The sequence below is a fragment of the Pinus tabuliformis genome, chromosome 3_1, assembly GCF_031772625.1.
Source record: "Pinus tabuliformis cultivar Carrire ecotype Pingquan chromosome 3_1, CPIR1, whole genome shotgun sequence".
Lineage (NCBI taxonomy): Eukaryota > Viridiplantae > Streptophyta > Pinopsida > Pinales > Pinaceae > Pinus > Pinus tabuliformis.
Window position 1 is genome coordinate 706,880,864 of NC_142301.1, and position 6,771 is coordinate 706,887,634.

Genomic DNA, 6,771 nt, shown 5'->3' on the forward strand with positions numbered 1-6,771 from the left:
GTTTTATCAGGTTGCTGATTTCGTTTTGGAAATGAATAGATTATGAAGGGAAAAATTTATTTTGGTAATGAATATATTATTTAGAAAAAATTTAGGTACATCTCTTAAGTAAGGAAGTATTTAGCAATGAGAACTCATCAACTGAGCGAATTTTTAGAGATAGTATTTTTTTTTCTTAATTGGTCTACTCCTATATTAATACAAAAGGATAATACAACGAGGTAAATGCCTCGAGAGTTCTAGCCATGGAGTTGGCATTCTTGCAAAAACACTCTTGACGAACTGACTAGAGAACCTTCTTGTTGACTTACATCATACTTTTTAACATCTGAAAACATTGGATTCCATGTCTGGATAGTTACCAAACCAAAAATTGACCCATACAGAATTACAGGACTGACTTGTGTATTGCAATCTTTGGACATATTTCGACAGAAACATAAACATGAACAAACACTAACATATGGGAGAAGGTCGTCCTCAAGGTGGAGACCAACCTGTAGAAATGACAAAGACCAAAATCAACAAGCTTACAAGCAGGAAAACTGTGAATCCATAGGGAATTGAGCTTTTTCTTCAGTAACTGACCAAAGGAACCGGAAGCGCCGACATGTTCAGTCCTCATTCGAAGTCAATGGTTGTTCTTCTACTATTCGGCACCCAAATTGATCTGAGTCTTTGGAATCAGAGGGACGGGCCGCTGAGGTTGAAGGATCACCTCCTGCAGGCTCGCTTGGGCCAGCATTGACTTCTGTGTTCATTGTTGGCAGTCCTCCTGTGTTCATTGACTGGATGATGTTTTGGTTTGCCCTCCTTTGTTCCAGAGGTGCTCCCTGATGAGCCTCCCCCGAACCCACCGCATTCTCACTCAATTCAATTATCACAGAAACTATGAAGGAAGAGTTGCCCAGAGAACAAGGAATCTGGAAATGGGTGGTGTGCGAGTGAGAATGATGCGCGCAGACATCGGCTCTGTCATGCCCCCTTCCCCTGCCCCTGCCACTACGAGTAGCAGGATAGCTGAAGCCGCCAAACTCCGATGCATCTGACGAGGGGTCCGACGTAGTTGAGGAAGGCTGGCGGGAGGCTCGACCACGAGAGCTGCCCCGTCTGCACCCCATTCTTGGTCTTTCTCTTGGCATATTGTGAAGAGCAGGACTAACCGACGGAGATGGAATGGTTGGGAAGCGACTGAGGAAAAAACACACTGAGAGAAAAGACAATTGAGCACGCTTATAGCTGTATGCACCAGGAACTAGAGCTGGAGGGAAGCAGGGGATGGTATTAGCGGTTGAAGAACAACAAAGACTGACAAACGAAGAGGGAAAGGCTAGCAGGTGACTGAGGAGATAACACGCTGAGTGAGATGAGGACTGAACATACTTATGGCTATTAACCAGAGCCGAAGGGAGGCAGGGGATGGAGATGGATTTCGAGGAACCGCCAGCATCTGCCGCCGTAATGGGTCTGAAAGCGCGCGGAGAAGTAGCGGGAATAAGGATGAAGCCTGGAGCCATTGTGCATAAAACGATTTCCTGGGAAGACAGAGTTAAGGCTACCATTAATAAGTTTGTGCGAAGCCAGTATGCTGTCCTGCTGCATTTACAGTTGGCGCCTGTGGGTTGCCACTTGCCCACCTTCTGCGCCTCCTTCGTACCTATGCTCCGATCATTCACCCGCATCCGGGAGAGAGTAATCATGTTGCCCCAGAGAAGTGCATTTATTTTTGAGTTGTACATCATCTGAGTCACAAAAAGGGCCTGAGATGTAAGGGAGCTGCTGGTTGACCCCCTGATTGGCCAATTTGTCTGCTACTTTGTTGGCAGTGCGTCTTATATGCTTGAAGGTGATGCTCCAGGGTCTCCGTAGTCATTCCTCCATTTGTTCCATTCTACTGAGTAACCTCCAACTTGAAGCTATCTTAGCTGCCGAGGTGCCTGCTTGAATCCTGACGGCCCCTGTTATTAGGATAAGAGAGTCCCCTTCTACCTCAAGAGGGTAAAAGTTTTTTTGTTCTGCTATACAAATCCCTTTCCATTATCCTTCCAATTCAGTGGCATTGTTGGTGTCTTTACCAATTTTTCCATGATAGATGTGCATTATTTTTCCCATTTCGTTCCTGAAAACACCTCCATAGCCAGCCGGTGCAGGATTGCCCTTGGCTGCCCCATCAAAATTCAATTTGAATGAGTTGGAGGCAGGGGGGACCAATTGAGGGGAGAAGCGGAGCTAGATGGGGATCTGGAGTTGACTTGAGCCAGAAAGGTGAGGTCCAGGTTCCAAGCTTTTGTGATGAGTCGTTCCTGAGGAGATTCTGGCAGGTCCGAATCATGCCGGTGTCTGATAGCCAGAGTTTCTTGTAGATTTTGCTTAAGAAGAAGCGACAGAGAGTCAATTGGCCTACTGATATTGTGGAAGACTCTGTTGTTTCTCTCCTTCGATAATATCCAGTAGAAAAAGCCTGGGATGAGGTTCCACAACGAGTTTAGAAGAAGGCTTTGGAAAGGTTGCTTTGGCAATTTTCTGATGTTTTCTGCAATATCCCCCCGTCGTTTTCCAGATCTTCTGTTGCATTGTTCAAATTTCTCCCACAATTGAGTAGCTAGAGGACAAGTATCCATGAGATGCAAGATCGATTCAGCATTGAGATTACAGTTGGGGCATCTAGAAGGTCCTATGAATCCTCTTTTTTGAAAATTGACCCAAGTTAGGATTCGCCGTTTGCTTAAAAGCCATAGGAATGTGGAAACCTTAGGCCAAATTCCTGGTTGCCAAACCTGGTCCCAGAGTTGATCCTTGTCTGCCTGCGTGGTTGAATAACGAAGTTGGTGTGCTTCCTTGGTAGTAAACATTCCTTTGGGCATATGTCCCCATCGCAGCTTGTCCTGTTGATCCGAGTATTTGATTCTTCTTTGATTTAACTCATGATCGATCTCTATGTAGGTTTCCCCTTGCCAGTTAGCCTGCCAGGTGCTTGCTAATTTCCAGCGTTGAAAGTCGTGGGGGCGTTTGCTGCTGCCAGCACTGATGAACATGGATAAGATCAGCTTGTTTCATATAAGCTTGCCAAATTGGCTTGTGAAAGAGTGAGGCTAGTTTTGGGAGTTGTTGCCACGAGTCCTCCTAGAATCTGGCTGTGGTGCCCGAATGAATTTCCCAAAAACTATGCTCTTGTATGAAGGCGCTGTGAATCTTGGCCTTATTCCAAATCAAAGAGCCTGGAGTTGTGGTGCTGATTCTGATAAGGTCGTCCTATTGACTGCCTGGCACATATTTTGCTTGCCAAAGCCGTGCCCAAGGTGTATGTGGTTTGGAAATCCAATTCCACCATATACGGGCTCCCATTGTGTTGTTACTTTGGAGGGGATCCCTTAGTCCTAACCCACCGACTGATTTTGGCTGGCAGACCTCATTCCAATTGACAAGAGCCCATTTCCTATTGAGACCAGAGGAACCCCACAGAAAGTTTCTCTATAGATTGCGGATGCTCTTGAGAACCCATTTGGGCGCTGCTAGAATAGAAAATAGATAAAGAGGCATGGCCTGGAGAACAGATTTGATTAGGATGAGTCTGCCAGCCATATTGAGTGAGAGGAATGTTCTAGGAGGGTTCTCCATGAGGCGTGTTTTATGGCTGAGTCCAACAGAGGAGCTCCCAAGTATTTCGAGGGAAGCACTGCTATGGAGAATCCCAGAATCCTAGCGATGTTCCTCTGAGTTGTGGCAGGGGTATGAAAAAAGAAAAGCTGGGGTTTGGAGGCATTGATGGAGTTTCCAGAGGATTCAGAGAGGAGAGGGAGTAGGGCTTTGAAGGCGGTGGCCTCTTGAGAAGATGGGTGGTCGAAGAGCATGGTATCGTCTACGAACTGTTGGTGGGATAAAGGATGAATACCATGAAGTGAAATGCCCTTTACAGTGTGAGAGGAGATAGCAGAGTGAAGCAGACGCCTGAGGCCTTCTGCCATTAGAACAAAAAGGAAAGGGGAAAGGGGATCCCCTTGACGAATACCACAGGAGTGACGGAAGGGCACAGAGGGTGAACCATTGAGCAGGATTGAAAAACTGGGAGAAGAGATGAGATTCATGATCCACCTTGTCCAAGTAGCATTGAAGCCAAAAGCCAATAACATGTTATGTATATAGTTCCAGCTAAGTTTATCAAAATCTTTTGAGAGATCAAGCTTAAGAATCATACCTGGCTTTTATAGAAGCTTTAGAGAGTGGATCACTTCATTTGAAAGAATAATGCCATCCATTATCTGTCGCCCTTCTACGTATCCAGTCTGCTCTGGTGAGATGAGAAGAGGGAGGAGAGGTTTGAGCCTGTTCGCCAGTACTTTGGATATGAGTTTGTAGATGACGTTACATAATGCTATTGGTCTGTATTTGTCGGGCGTATTTGGTTCATCCCCTTTAGGAATTAGTGCTAAAAAAGTAGAGTTTAGAGAGGGGAGAATCCAGTGCATGGATCTTGATTCCTCCACTAATTCCCAAACTCCTGTGCTAACTAGCTCCCAAAACTTGTGAAATAAGTTGGCGGTGAAACCGTCAGGACCAGGTGCTTTGCCATCCTTGAGTTGGGCCATGGCATCTTCCACTTCCTTCATTGAGATGGATTGAAGCAACTTATTGTCGTGGTCCTCCATTATAATTTTATGGATTTGCTGCGTGATTTTTTGAATGGCTTGTTCTCTACTTCCTGGTTGTTCCCTAAGCGTTTCCTAAAAGTACTCTTTAAATTCCTTTTCCATTTCTTCATGCTCTTCTAGTCTCTCCCCTTGACGATTGTTGATGAAGGCGATATTATTGTGCATTCTTCTTTGGATGGTAGATCTATGGAAAAATTTTGTATTTTTCTCCCCTTCCTTAAGCCACCAGATTCTGGACTTCTGCCGCCACAGGATTTCTTCTTGCTGCCTGCGTGCTTCAATTTCGGTCCAGAGGGTATGCTCCTGTTGCGCATGCTCTTCTGTTCTCCCTTCCAGGATGATGTTCTGTTGGAGAGAGCACATTTTCTGCTCCAGCTTTTTTCGATGCTCAAAGATATTGCCAAACTGAGTTCGATTCGAGATTTTGAGAACTTGTTTGAGGTTTTTTAATTTTTGTTGGAACTAGAACATCTTGGCTCCTTCAGGGGGGATGAAGGTTTTCCAAGCCTCATTAACCACTATTTTAAAGTTGGGATTTGAGAACCAAAAGGCTTCAAATCGAAAAGGTCTGTTGCATTTTGTGCCTGGGCGCATCCATTGTAGCATAATGGGCCAGTGATCTGATCCCCCTTGAGGCATGATGGAGGCATGAAAATCCCCACCTAAGTGTATGGTGTTGTCCGAGATGAGGAAACAATCCAGCCTTGAAGCAATATGCTGAGGTCCTCTTCGTTTGTTGGTCCAGGTATATATACCATTTGAAGTTTGAATGTCCATTAATTGGTTGTTTTGAATATATTCTCTGAAACCAATACTATCCCCTTCTAACTTCGATCTGTCGCCGCTTTTCTCCTCCAAAGCCTTTATGATATTGAAATCGCTGCCACCAATCCATAGGGGAAACTACCTATTGGAATTGAGAGCTGTTAGTGTATTCAATAGATCTAGTTTTTGTTGTAAATTTTGCGGAAAGTAAACATTGGAGAGATGACCGTGAATGTTTGTTCCAATGAGATGGAAGGTGGCTTGGATGAGGAAATGAGAGGCGTGGAAGTCTTGGAGGGTGAGTACCTACGAGTTCCACATGATAGCCAGTCCTCCGGAAGCACCTGAAGCATCCACTGAGACTGAGCGACATCCTAACCAGATCTTATTCAGAATCCTTTCTATAACAGTGTTGTTACTTTTTGTTTCTTGAAGAAAAACTAAAGTGGGTTTTTCTTGCTGTATCAAGTTTTTTAACATCTGTGTTTTGAGGAGCTGTTCAACCCTCTCACATTCCAGGAAATGAGCTTCATGAGGAACAATGGGGTTGAGTTTTGTAGAACTTTGTCAACTTAGGGAATCTCCCAGATTCCATTAGTATTTCTCCTAAGATAATGATCCTTTGCAAGTCTGTCTTGTGCCCTCTTTTCTTTGTTTCTTTTAAGATTTTGTTTCCATCCCATGGACTTCCGGCTTGTATACCTAGAAATTTATGTGCTGAGCTTTGGTAAGAACTCCTTCCAGCCTTTCGATTTCCCATGGGGGTATTGAATTGTATTCTTTCTGTTTGCATGCTGTTTCCAATTTGAGTATGTCCAAACCGTCCAAGCTTACACTCTCTGGATCCTCATCCATTTTTGTGGGAGTGTTATGATCTTCCACGATAGTATTGTCATGAATACTAAGGGCTAGAGCCGCATCTAGCTCCATTGAAGAAGACTGTATGGCGATCTCTGGAGTAGTTTTCTTAGAAGAGATCAGGTTGAGAAGGCTAGAGAGAGCGGAAGCTGAGGATGACAGAGAAGCTTTTGAAATCTGGGAGGGTGAGGGAGGTGAAAAGTTTGCCGGAGGAGCTGCAAGATGATTCTATGTATTGTCTTGAGAGGTGAGAATAATAAATCTATTCTGTGTATCAGGTTTTTTGGATCTCTCTGGAGCTGTGGGAGTTTTCTTTGCATGTCGCCGGCGATTGGGGACTTTAGTAAATCCTTCAGAGTCTTTGCTGGTATCATTAACTAGGGTTTTGGGTTGAAGCTTCAGAGGACAGTCCCTAAAAAGATGGCCATTTTCATGCCATTTTCGATAATGAAAAGGAATGTGCTCGTAGTCTAATGTTTGGATCCATTCAAAATCGTCA